The sequence below is a fragment of the Dendropsophus ebraccatus genome, chromosome 4 (genome assembly GCF_027789765.1).
Source record: "Dendropsophus ebraccatus isolate aDenEbr1 chromosome 4, aDenEbr1.pat, whole genome shotgun sequence".
NCBI classification, from domain to species: domain Eukaryota; kingdom Metazoa; phylum Chordata; class Amphibia; order Anura; family Hylidae; genus Dendropsophus; species Dendropsophus ebraccatus.
In genome coordinates, this window is record NC_091457.1 from 25,354,432 (window position 1) to 25,367,968 (window position 13,537).

Sequence of the window (13,537 nt, forward strand, 5' to 3'; positions counted from 1 at the left end):
GGCGGGGCTTACCGCGATGGGGGCGGGGCTTACCGCGTCATGCCAGGTACAGTGTGCAACTATGGCAACATGCAATGCTTACTGTCACCTTTTCAGCAGACGCAACCCATCACTTCCTTTGGCGCTGAAGCGGCTGCTACTTCTCATGACATAGCACCGCCACTTGTTTTTTAAACATGCCCCCATTTAAATTGCACTGGAGTAGAGCAGCACGGTGGCTCAGTGGTTAGCACAGTAGCCTTGCAGCGCTGGGGTCCTGGGTTCAACTCCCACTAAGGGCAAAAAACAAATTGCATTGCAGTGAATTACATAGCATTGGGTCGGTGCAGGGGGCGTGGCTATACCGGCTTAAGCCTGGTATGATTGGCCACGTGCATTGGCTGGGGGCGGGGCCTACCGCTTAAGCCTGGTATGATTGGCCACGTGCATTGGCTGGGGGCGGGCCTACCGGCTTAAGCCTGGTACAGTTGACAACATGAAATGCTTACTGCCACCTCTTCAGCAGACGCAACACTTCGTTTACCTTTTGCGCTGGCGCCGCTGTTACTTCTCATGGCATAGTACCGCCATTTGTTTTATTGAACATTCCCCCCCGAGATGGGGCGTGGTTTACCGGCTTAAGCCCGTACAGTCGGCAACTTGCAGTGCATTGCATGCGTCGGTGCCGGGGGGCGGGGCTTACCGCGATGGGGGGCGGGGCTTACCGGCTGAAGCCCGGTACAGTCGGCAACTTGCAGTGCATTGCGTAGCGTCGGTGCCGGGGGCGGGGCTTACCGCGATGGGGCGGTGCTTACCGGCTTAAGCCCGGTACAGATGGAAACATGCAGTGCATTGCATAGCGTCGGTGCCGGGGGCGGGGCTTACCGCGATGGGGCGGGGCTTACCGGCTTACGCCCGGAACAGATAGAAACATGCAGTGCATTGCATAGCGTCGGTGCCGGGGGCGGGGCTTACCGCGATGGGGGGGGGGGCTTACCGGCTGAAGCCCGGTACAGTCGGCAACTTGCAGTGCATTGCGTTGCGTGGGTGCCGGGGGGGGGGCTTATCTCGATGGGGCGGGGCTTACCGGCTTAAGCCCGGTACAGATGGAAACATGCAGTGCATTGCGTAGCGTCGGTGCCGGGGGCGGGGCTTACCGCGATGGGGCGGGGCTTAACCGCTTAAGCCCGGTACAGATGGAAACATGCATTGCATAGCGTCGGTGCCGGGGGCGGGGCTTACCGCGATGGGGCGGGGCTTACCGGCTTAAGCCCGGTACAGTCGGCAACATACAGTGCATTGCGTAGCGTCGGTGCCGGGGCCGACCGCGATGGGGGCGGGGCTTACCGGCTTTAGCCCGGTACAGTTGGCCACATGCAATGCTTACTGCCACCTCTTCAGCAGACGCAACACTTCATTTCCTTTGGCGCTGGGGCCGCTGTTACTTCTTATGGCATAGCACCGCCACTTGTTTTTTAAACATGCCGGGGCCGGGCGGCGGGGCTTACCGCGATGGGGGCGGGGGCTTACCGCGTCATGCCAGGTACAGTGTGCAACTATGGCAACATGCAATGCTTACTGTCACCTTTTCAGCAGACGCAACCCATCACTTCCTTTGGCGCTGAAGCGGCTGCTACTTCTCATGACATAGCACCGCCACTTGTTTTTTAACGTGCAGCCACGTGCATTGGCTGGGGGCGGGGCCTACCGGCTTAAGCCTGGTATGATTGGCCACGTGCATTGGCTGGGGGCGGGGCCTACCGGCTTAAGCCTGGTACAGTTGACAACATGAAATGCTTACTGCCACCTCTTCAGCAGACGCAACACTTCGTTACCTTTTGCGCTGGCGCCGCTGTTACTTCTCATTGCATAGTACCGCCATTTGTTTTATTGAACATTCCCCCCCGAGATGGGGGCGTGGTTTACCGGCTTAAGCCCGGTACAGTCGGCAACTTGCAGTGCATTGCATAGCGTCGGTGCCGGGGGCGAGGCTTACCGCGATGGGGGCGGGGCTTACCGGCTGAAGCCCGGTACAGTCGGCAACTTGCAGTGCATTGCGTAGCGTCGGTGCCGGGGGCGGGGCTTACCGCGATGGGGCGGTGCTTACCGGCTTAAGCCCGGTACAGGGGCGTGTCCTAGCTGCCGAGGCGGATGGAAGCATAAGAGCCGTGCTCCGTCCTCAACTCCCGACAATAGAGCGCAGAGACCGCACTACCGGACAAAAAGTGGCCAGCCTGAGTGCCGGGACACCCGAGACCACACCGGAGATGTCTAAAAGGGCGAAAGGAGACCCGAAACCGGTGAAATAACAGCTTATTTCCCGGCCGCCGGTTTTCCAAGATGGCGCCCGGCGCTGTCCAGGAAGCTCAGCTACGCAGCTGCAGCCTCCAGCAGCCGAAGGGAGACATTGCAGGAGGAGGTGAGAGGGTCCCTACAGAGAATAGGTTCTCCCCCTTGACCCAGACAATTAGAGGAAGAGGTAAACCGGGACCAGGAGTAGGACTTGGAGGCCGTGCATAGCAACCCACAGCACAGCAAGGGGGATGCTTATAGCACCCGCAGCGGCTCTCCCCATCCCTCCCTCCCCGACCTCAGCTCCACACAGCGTGAATGCGAGGCCTGGCAGCAGTAAGGAAATCATGCCGGAACATGATTCCAGTGACTGTTTCCAACATTTTCCCCAAAGATGACTCCCCAACTACTAACGCCACTCTAAACCTGATGATTACAGCATTGAGAGACTCGCTCAAGCAGAACTATACATGCGGCTGTAAACACCAGTAGCTATTACAGTACAACAGCTAGAACATAGAATGTCCAATGCTGATTCAAATTGGAAGAAATGGTGAGCGCACACAATATCTTGGTTGACTCACACTCGGAACTGAAAGAGGAAATACAGTATCTAAAGGATAAAGTCAATGACTTAGAGGACCGGTCCCGCCGGAATAACCTTAAATTCCGCGGAATTCCAGAGTCCATTCTCCGCCAGAACTGTCACACTTCGTGCAAAAGTTCATTAAAGATCTATTGCCAGACTGCCCCAATAGGGAACTGACAGTGGATAGAGCACACAGAGTCCCGAGACCTCGCCATCTGCCATCTGATACTCCAAGGGACACATTGGCACGTATACATTTCTATCATGTTAAGGAGGCCTTCATGCAGGTGACTAGAAACAAGGACTCTATCCCTGACAAATACAAGGATGTATCTGTATATTCTGATTTATCAGCCGCCACCCTGCAGTGGAGACGCTCGCTGGCACCAGTCACCATTGCCCTACGTGAGGCGCAGGTATCATACAAATGGGGATATCCTAACAAGTTGCTGATTGCGAGGAATGGCGAGACCTCAGTTGTTAAATCCCTAGAAGATGGGTCTAACTTGCTGGAAACTTGGAACATTTCAATAGCGGAACTTTCTCCTGCTCCTAACCCACAGAGAGTTCGTCCCGAATGGCAACAGGCCTTACCACAGCGCCGCGGTCGAGGACGCGGAAAATTCCGTTGAGGACACAAGGATTCACGGCACTTTTGCTCCCTACAGAGCCTTTGTTAATAACCTATTTTCTTTCTTAGCTTCTAATATCCACTCCTTGGCTAAAGGAAGACTCTGTGCCCACTGACTTTCGGGTTCTTTTTTAAGTGCTTATTTTTCCCGAAAAGTCTTGTTTTTTCTATGTGCCATGACATGGCACCATATTTGTTGTTCTCCTGTTTTTTGACTTTTTTAGTCAAAACTTACCGTCCACAGGCCAATGTTGGCCTGCGACTACTAGCTCCATATGCTAGTGCCCTAATTGTTGCATTTAATGTGTTTGTCTCCCTCTTTGTTCCTCTTTTTTGTGTATATGCAGGTACCTCATTTCTAACTGCTGCTGCCCGGGGTCATGGCCGTGATGGGAAACTACCTTCACTTCGCCTCTCAACTATATGGTTATGTAAGCTATTGTTACGCACCACACTGATGCATACACCATGGTTTTCAAGATAGCATCCTATAATGTTAGAGGCCTGAACACTCCTCATAGACGCTCTCTGTTTTGGTCTGAGGTGAAAAACTTGAAATGTGATATAGTCTGCGTTCAGGAATCTCATATTATAGAAGCTGATGCGCATAGGATTAAGCATCCCTCCTTCCCTACTATTCACCACTCCCACTATACTAGTAAGCGGAGAGGGGTTTTTATAGCTTTCAAGAACACGCTGGCTGTACAGATACACAATACTCTATCAGACCCCAATGGCAGGTATCTAATACTCGTATGTACGATTAACAACCTAGACATCACCCTGTGCTCATTGTATGCCCCAAATGAAGGCCAACTTGACTTTGCCCACAAGGTCCACCGCCTAGTCAATAAACACAAAAAAGGGCATGTGCTAATGTGCGGAGACTTTAACTTAGTCCCGGACATCACCAGAGACACCACACATAAATCACCCAGAAACCCGCCCCTCATTAGACCAATTTATCCACCAGGCTGAGCTGTATGATGTGTGGCGTGCGCAACACAGCGCTGAATATGATTATTCATATTACTCCCCCTCCCGCGAACACATACTCCAGAATAGACCTGGCCTTGTAGATTTCCAATTGTTGCTGCGGTCTGAAGCGACAACGATAGAAACCAGGACCTGGTCAGACCATTGCCCTATAACAATCTCTATCAGAGAACTACACAACAGCCCTCAAACCTACTTATGGCGTTGTAATTCGCATATAATATCTCACTCTGAACACGGCCAAACGGTTCCCGACGCGTTAACCAATTATTTTAAAGAGAATGACATTGATAATATCAATATTAACGCCCTATGGAATGCCCACAAAGCAGTCATAAGGGGAACGTGCATGAAACTGGGCCACCAAATTAAAAGGCCAGAATGGCGGCCATTAAAAAATTGCTAGAGGAAATCAAATCCCTAGAAACACAACATAAATCCCACCATCCCCCTCCCTGTTGTCCAGCATAGTTACAGCTAGAAACCAATTACGCCTCTTGCTCCTTCACGATTATGAGAGGAAGCTTGCTAAGACGAAATCCCTTTATTATGCTGAAGGGGACAAAGCCGGGAAAACATTGGCAGCGAAACTCAAAGCGCAGCACGTTAAAACACGCATAGCCCACATTATAGACGAGATTTCGAATGGCAAACTAACAGACCCCCGTGACATAGCAGGAGAGTTCCAAAAGTACTATTCCAAACTGTACAACTTGAAAGATGACCCTCTCACCCCTCAACCCTGCCAATCAGAGATTGACTCCTTCCTTGACAAGCTTAACCTTCCTACACTATCCCCTATCCATTTAGAATCCTTAAATTCTCCTTTTACGGTCCAGGAAATCTTGGAGCAAATCAAAACATTACCTATTGGAAAGTCTCCCGGCCCAGATGGTCTGACTAATCATTATTATAGATTATACGCCGACATCCTAAGCCCTTACCTTCTGAAATTTTTCAATAATGCCCAATCCACCAGCTCATTTCCCGAAGAAAATCAATCCGCACTGATTGTGACCCTACCCAAACCAGGGAAAACCCCAGATAAACCAGCTAATTTTAGACCTATATCCTTATTAAACTCCGACTTAAAATTGTACGCCAAATTATTAGCCTCCAGAATAGCTGATGTCCTTCCCTCCATTGTAGCCCCAGACCAAACTGGATTTATGAAAGGACGCCAAGCGTTCGACAACACACGTCGGGTAATAAATATTTTTCATCATATCAATACACAAAACCCCAGCCCTGGCAGTGTCTTTGGACGCCGAGAAGGCGTTCGATAGGATTTCCTGGTCTTACGCCTTCTCGGCCCTCCACAAATTCGGCTTTTCAGGCCCTATACTAAATAGCATTAAGGCCCTCTATTCAGCACCCTCTGCTCGTGTGTTTACGAATGGGGTCTTGTCCGACCCATTGAAAATTACAAACGGCACCAGACAGGGATGCCCTTTATCTCCTCTGGTGTTCGTAGCGTCCATAGAACCCCTTGCCCACACTTTTAGGGCTGCTTCTAATGTCCAGGGGATCAGAATTGGCAAGGATATACACAAAGTCTCGCTTTACGCGGACGATGTAATTTTGACTGTAAGCAACCCGTGCACATCTCTGCCAGGGGCCCTACACATTCTGGATGTGTTTGGCAAGGTCTCATATTACAAATTGAACCAGACTAAGTCGGAAGCCTTGCCGTTTCACCTACCTGAGAAAGTAGTAGCAGACCTAAAGAGAAACTATAGCCTAGACTGGAAGCTACATTCCCTAAAATACTTAGGTGCACATATGACAACAAATTCATCGACCCTGTATCAAGCTAACTATCCCCCCCTCCTAAAAGAGATACAAACTGAAGCGGATAGACTAACTAAACTAGATATCTCCTGGATGGGTAGAGTGGCGTCCTTTAAGATGCTGCTCCTCCCAAGACTCATGTACATGTTTCGCGTTTTACCAATAATAGTCCCACCACAATTCTTCCAGAGGGTTCGCTCTCTGATCACGAGGTTCGTTTGGCAGGGGAAAAACCCCGTATAGCCTACCAAATTCTCATAAAACCGCCTCTGCTGGGCGGCTTGGGAGTCCCAGATATATATTATTATTATCAGGCCACGATCCTTTCACAGCTCAAGGATTGGTGGGAAACTCCCACGCCTTGCAAGCCTTGGCCCAGATTGAGCGAACTCTCTGCAATGGATACCTCCCAGGCCTCTTATACTCTCACATATGGTTACGTAATCCCAAGCATACGTCTCTTTCCCACCCATGATAGCGAGCCTCAAGCTCTGGCGCAAAGCCCACTCCCTGCGCGGCTCACCTTCCCCAATAACTAGGATGTCCATACCCCTCTCCGCCTTATCTGGAGCTCTGCCCGGATCCTCTCTTGGACCCCTGCAGCTATGGATGGCGAGGGGCCTCTATAGAGTTAAAGATATGTATAGAGAAGGTGACATATGCGACTTCCAATCTCTCAGGAGAACCTATAATGTTCCCAAAAGGGACTTCTTTCTTTACTTGCAAATTAGAAATTGTTTATCCAATGCCCCTAGTCCTACTCCTGTCTGGTGCAGCGAGATCCATAACACTCTCGCAGGCCAATTGAGAGGACTACGGCCCATATATAACATCTTGGGTGACTTTTTTGAATTCGCAAAGCCCCCTGCCTTGGTTAGGTGGGAATCTTCTTTGGGAAGATCCTTCTCTACTGAGGAATGGCTTCAGGCCTTCAGATGGTCCCTTAAATCCACCCTAGCCGTGCCTCACAGGGAGAACGTCCTGAAGACCAGGCTACACTGGTATTTCACTCCACAAAAACTACACTGTATCTACCCTTCATTGTCCCCCTTGTGCTGGCGAAATTGTGGAAACGTTGGTTCTTTATTCCATATCCTATGGGAATGTTCATGTCTTAACACGTACTGGTCAACAGTGAATGATTTGTTATCCACTGTCTTAGGAACACAACACGCAATTTCCCCAGCTCAAGCAATGCTACTCCTGGACCTTCATGAAGTTCCTTCCGCCAACAGAATCCTATTTTGCAAGATTATCAATGTTGCTAGAATAGTCATAACGCGACACTGGAAGTCCGCCTACTACCCCCACCATACAAGAAGTCATAGATAGCGTTAACCAGTTGTTACTCCATGGAGAAATTAATCTCCTTTTCTAGAGACACATCTAAATCCTTTCAGGCTATCTGGGACCTATGGATTAGAGTAACTATTGTATACCATGATCTTGTAGGCCTGGAGGTGAATTACGCGTAACCGCCATATACGCTCAGAATGGCCATGACCCCTGGAACCACTATGACCCCGGTTATCCCCTGTTATCCCCTATTGTCTTCTGCGACTATGATTGGAGGTGTTATATACCTGCGTGATGTGTCCTTTATCCTTTGTTGATTTATGTTGTTTATAGTTATATTGTTGTCTTTGTACCATGATCTATTCTGGACTTGCCGGGGGCTACCTCACAGACTCTCTCAATAATGTTTTCTCGGCTACCTTCCCGCTCCGTGGAGAAATACCCCCCTTAGACGTCACTTGTTGCTCCAGTCTAATTGACTCGTGGGTTTATTAGCTTTACACCTTCTCGCAGGTCCAGATTTCTCTATGCACCTAATATGCGTGATAATCTCATGTCTGTTGTAATTATTGTCTTTGTTAACTTTAAAGAAAAAAATCCTTTTCAATAAAAAATATTGAAACATTAAGCCCGTACAGATGGAAACATGCAGTGCATTGCATAGCGTCGGTGCCGGGGGCGGGGCTTACCGCGATGGGGCCGGGGCTTACCGGCCTTAAGCCCGGAACAGATAGAAACATGCAGTGCATTGCATAGCGTCGGTGCCGGGGGCGGGTGCTCTACCGCGATGGGGGCGGGCTTACCGGCTGAAGCCCGGTACAGTCGGCAACTTGCAGTGCATTGCGTAGCGTCGGTGCCGGGGGCGGGGCTTATCTCGATGGGGCGGGGCTTACCGGCTTAAGCCCGGTACAGATGGAAAACATGCAGTGCATTGCATAGCGTCGTTGCCGGGGGCGGGGCTTACCGCGATGGGGCGGGGCTTACCGGCTTAAGCCCGGTACAGATAGAAACCATGCATTGCATAGCGTCGGTGCCGGGGGCGGGGCTTACCGCGATGGGGGCGGGGCTTACCGGCTTAAGCCCGGGTACAGTCGGCAACATACAGTTGCATTGCGTAGCGTCGGTGCCGGGGGCCGACCGCGATGGGAGCGGGGCTTACCGGCTTAAGCCCGGTACAGTTGGCCACATGCAATGCTTACTGCCACCTCTTCAGCAGACGCAACACTTCATTTCCTTTGGCGCTGGGGCCGCTGTTACTTCTCATGGCATAGCACCGCCACTTGTTTTTTAAACATGCCGGGGCCGGGCGGCGGGGCTTACCGCGATGGGGGCGGGGCTTACCGCGTCATGCCAGGTACAGTGTGCAACTATGGCAACATGCAATGCTTACTGTCACCTTTTCAGCAGACGCAACCCATCACTTTCCTTTGGCGCTGAAGCGGCTGCTACTTCTCATGACATAGCACCGCCACTTGTTTTTTAAACATGCCCCCATTTAAATTGCACTTGGAGTAGAGGCAGCACGGTGGCTCAGTGGTTAGCACAGTAGCCTTGCAGCGCTGGGGTCCTGGGTTCAACTCCCACTAAGGCAAAAACAAATTGCATTGCAGTGAATTACATAGCATTGGGTCGGCGCAACGGGGGGCGTGGCTTACCGGCTTAAGCCTGGTATGATTGGCCACGTGCATTGGCTGGGGCGGGGCCTACCGGCTTAAGCCGGGTACAGTTGACAACATGAAATGCTTACTGCCACCTCTTCAGCAGACGCAACACTTCGTATACCTTTTGCGCTGGCGCCGCTGTTACTTCTCATGGCATAGTACCGCCATTTGTTTTTATTGAACATGCCCCCGCGATGGGGGCGTGGTTTACCGGCTTAAGCCCGGTACAGTCGGCAACTTGCAGTGCATTGCATAGCGTCGGTGCCGGGGCGGGGCTTACCGCGATGGGGGCGGGGCTTACCGGCTGAAGCCCGGTTACAGTCGGCAACTTGCAGTGCATTGCGTAGCGTCGGTGGCCGGGGGCGGGGCTTACCGCGATGGGGCGGTGCTTACCGGCTTTAAGCCCGGTACAGATGGAAACATGCAGTGCATTGCATAGCGTCGGTGCCGGGGGCGGGGCTTACCGCGATGGGGCGGGGCTTACCGGCTTAAGCCCGGTACAGATAGAAACATGCAGTGCATTGCATAGCGTCGGGTGCCGGGGCGGGGCTCTTACCGCGATGAGGGCTGGGCTTACGGCTTAGCCCGGTACAGTCGGCAACATACAGTGCATTGCGTAGCGTCGGTGCCGGGGCCGACCGCGATGGGGGCGGGGCTTACCGGCTTAAGCCCGGTACAGTTGGCCACATTGCAATGCTTACTGCCACCTCTTCAGCAGACGCAACCACTTCATTTCCTTTGGCGCTGGGGCCGCTGTTACTTCTCATGGCATAGCACCGCCACTTGTTTTTAACATGCCGGGGCCGGCCGGCGGGGCTTACCGCGATGGGGGCGGGGCTTACCGCGTCATGCCAGGTACAGTGTGCAACTATGGCAACATGCAATGCTTACTGTCACCTTTTCAGCAGACGCAACCCATCACTTCCTTTGGCGCTGAAGCGGCTGCTACTTCTCATGACATAGCACCGCCACTTGTTTTTTAAACATGCCCCCATTTAAATTGCACTGGAGTAGAGGCAGCACGGTGGCTCAGTGGTTAGCACAGTAGCCTTGCAGCGCTGGGGTCCTGGGTTCAACTCCCACTAAGGGCAAAAAACAAATTGCATTGCAGTGAATTACATAGCATTGGGTCGGCGCAAGGGGGCGTGGCTTACCGGCTTAAGCCTGGTATGATTGGCCACGTGCATTGGCTGGGGGCGGGGCCCTACCGGCTTAAGCCTGGTATGATTGGCCACGTGCATTGGCTGGGGGCGGGGCCCCCCTACCGGCTTAAGCCTGGTACAGTTGACAACATGAAATGCTTACTGCCACCTCTTCAGCAGGACGCAACACTTCGTTACCTTTTGCGCTGGCGCCGCTGTTACTTCTCATGGCATAGTACCGCCATTTGTTTTATTGAACATGCCCCCGCGATGGGGGCGTGGTTTACCGGCTTAAGCCCGGTACAGTCGGCAACTTGCAGTGCATTGCATAGCGTCGGTGCCCGGGGGGCGGGGACCTTACCGCGATGGGGGCGGGGTCTTACCGGCTGAAGCACGGTACAGTCGGCAACTTGCAGTGCATTGCGTAGCGTCGGTGCCGGGGGCGGGGCTTACCGCGATGGGGCGGGTCTTACCGGCTTAAGCCCGGTACAGATGGAAACATGCAGTGCATTGCATAGCGTCGGTGCCGGGGGCGGGGCTTACCGCGATGGGGCGGGGCTTACCGGCTTAAGCCCGGTACAGATACAAACATGCAGTGCATTGCATAGCGTCGGTTGCCGGGGCGGGGCTTACCGCGATGGGAACGGGGCTTACTGCTGAAGCCCGGTACAGTCGGCAACTTGCAGGTGCATTGCGTTAGCGTCGGATGCCGGGGGCGGGGCTTATCTCGATGGGGGTGGGGCTTACGGCTTAAGCCCGGTGCAGATGGAAACATGCAGTGCATTGCCATAGCGTCGGTGCCGGGGGCGGGGCTTACCGAGATGGGGCGGGGCTTACGGCTTAAGCCCGGTACAGATACAAACATGCAGTGCATTGCATAGCGTCGGTGCCGGGGGCGGGGCTTACCGCGATGGGGGATGGGCTTACCGGCTTAAGCCCGGTACAGTCGGCAACATACAGTGCATTGCGTAGCGTCGTGCCGGGGGCGGGGCGACCGCGATGGGGGCGGGGCTTACCGGCTTAAGCCCGGTACAGTTGGCCACATGCAATGCTTACTGCACCCTCTTAGCAGACGCAACACTTCATTTCCTTTGGCGCTGGGCCGCTGTTACTTCTCATGGCATAGCACCGCCACTTGTTTTTTAAACATGCGGGGGCCGGGCGGCGGGGCTTACCGCGATGGGGGCGGGGCTTACCGCGTCATGCCATGTACAGTGTGCAACTATGGCAACATGCAATGCTTACTGTCAACTTTTCAGCAGACGCAACCCATCACTTCCTTTGGCGCTTGAAGCGGCTGCTACTTCTCATGACATAGCACCGCCACTTGTTTTTTAAACATGCCCCATTTAAATTGCACTGGAGTAGAGGCAGCACGGTGGCTCAGTGGTCTAGCACAGTAGCCTTGCAGCGCTGGGGTCCTGGGTTCAACTCCCACTAAGGGCAAAAAACAAATTGCATTGCAGTGAATTACATAGCATTGGGTCGGTGCAGGGGGCGTGGCTTACCGGCTTAAGCCTTGTATGATTGGCCACGTGCATTGGCTGGGGGCGGGGCCTACCGGCTTAAGCCTGGTATGATTTGGCCATGTGCATGGCTGGGGCGGGGCCCCCTACCAAATTAAGCCTGGTACAGTTGACAACATGAAATGCTTACTGCCACCTCTTCAGCAGACGCAACACTTCGTTACCTTTGGCGGCTGGCGCCGCTGTTACTTCTCATGGCATAGTACCGCCATTTGTTTTTATTGAACATGCCCCCGCGATTGGGGCCGTGGTTTACGGCCTTAAGCCCGGTACTGGTCGGCAACTTGCAGTGCATTGCATAGCGTCGGTGCCGGGGGCGGGGCTTACCGCGATGGGGGCGGGGCTTACCGGCTGAAGGCCCGGTACAGTCGGCAACTTGCAGTGCATTGCGTAGCGTCGGTGCCGGGGGCGGGGCTTACCGCGATGGGGCGGTGCTTACCGGCTTAAGCCCGGTACAGATGGAAACATTGCAGTGCATTGCATAGCGTCGGTGCCCGGGGCGGGGTTTTACCGCGATCTTGGGGCGGGCTTACCGGCTTAAGCCCGGTACAGATAGAAACATGCAGTGCATTGCATAGCGTGCGGTGCCGGGGGCGGGGCTTACCGCGATGGGGGCGGGGCTTACCGGCTGAAGCCCGGTACAGTCGGCAACTTGCAGTGCATTGCGTAGCGTCGGTGCCGGGGGCGGGGCTTATCTCGAATGGGGCGGGGCTTACCGGCTTAAGCCCGGTACAGATGGAAACCATGCAGTGCATTGCATAGCGTCGGTGGCAGGGGGCGGGGCTTACCGCGATGGGGCGGGGCTTACCGGCTTAAGCCCGGTACAGGATGGAAACATGCTGATGCATTGCATAGCGTCCGTGGCCGGGGGCGGGCTTTTCGCGAGATGGGGTCGGGCTTACCGGCATAAGCCCGGTACAGCTGGCAATGCACTGCCCCCATGGCATAGCGTCGGAGCGGGGGCGGGCCTTACCGCTGGGGGCGGGGCTTACCGGCTTAAGCCCGTAAAGCTGGCAACATGCATATCATTGCATAGCGCCGGCGCTGGGGGGCGGGGCTTTACCGCGTCATGCCCGATAAACACTTTGCAACTATGGCAACATGCAATGCTATCTGCCACCTCTTCAGCAGACGCAACACTTCATTTCCTTTGGCGCTTGGTCGGCTGTTGCTTCTCATGAACATAGCAAACATCATTTTTTTACACATGCCCCCATTTCAAATGGCATTTCTGTAGAGGCAGCGCAGTGGCCTCAGTGTTAGCACAGCAGCCCTTGCAGCGCTGTGGTCCTGGGTTCAAATCCCACTAAGGGCAACATCTGCAAAGAGTTTGAATGTTTCTCTGTGTTTGTGTAGGTTTCGTCTGGGTACTCCGGTTTCCTCCCAAAAACAAACATAATATATATGTATGTATATACTGGATTGCATAGCATTGTGTCGGCGCAGGGGCGGGGCTTACCGGCTTAAGCCCGGTACTGGTTGGCAACATGCAATGCTTACTGCCACCTCTTCAGCAGACGCAACACTTTTTTTCTTTTGGCGCTGGGGCCGCTGTTACTTCTCATGGCATTGCACTGCCATTTTGTATTTTTAAATAAGCCCCCGCAATGGGGGCGGGGGCTTACCGGCTTAAG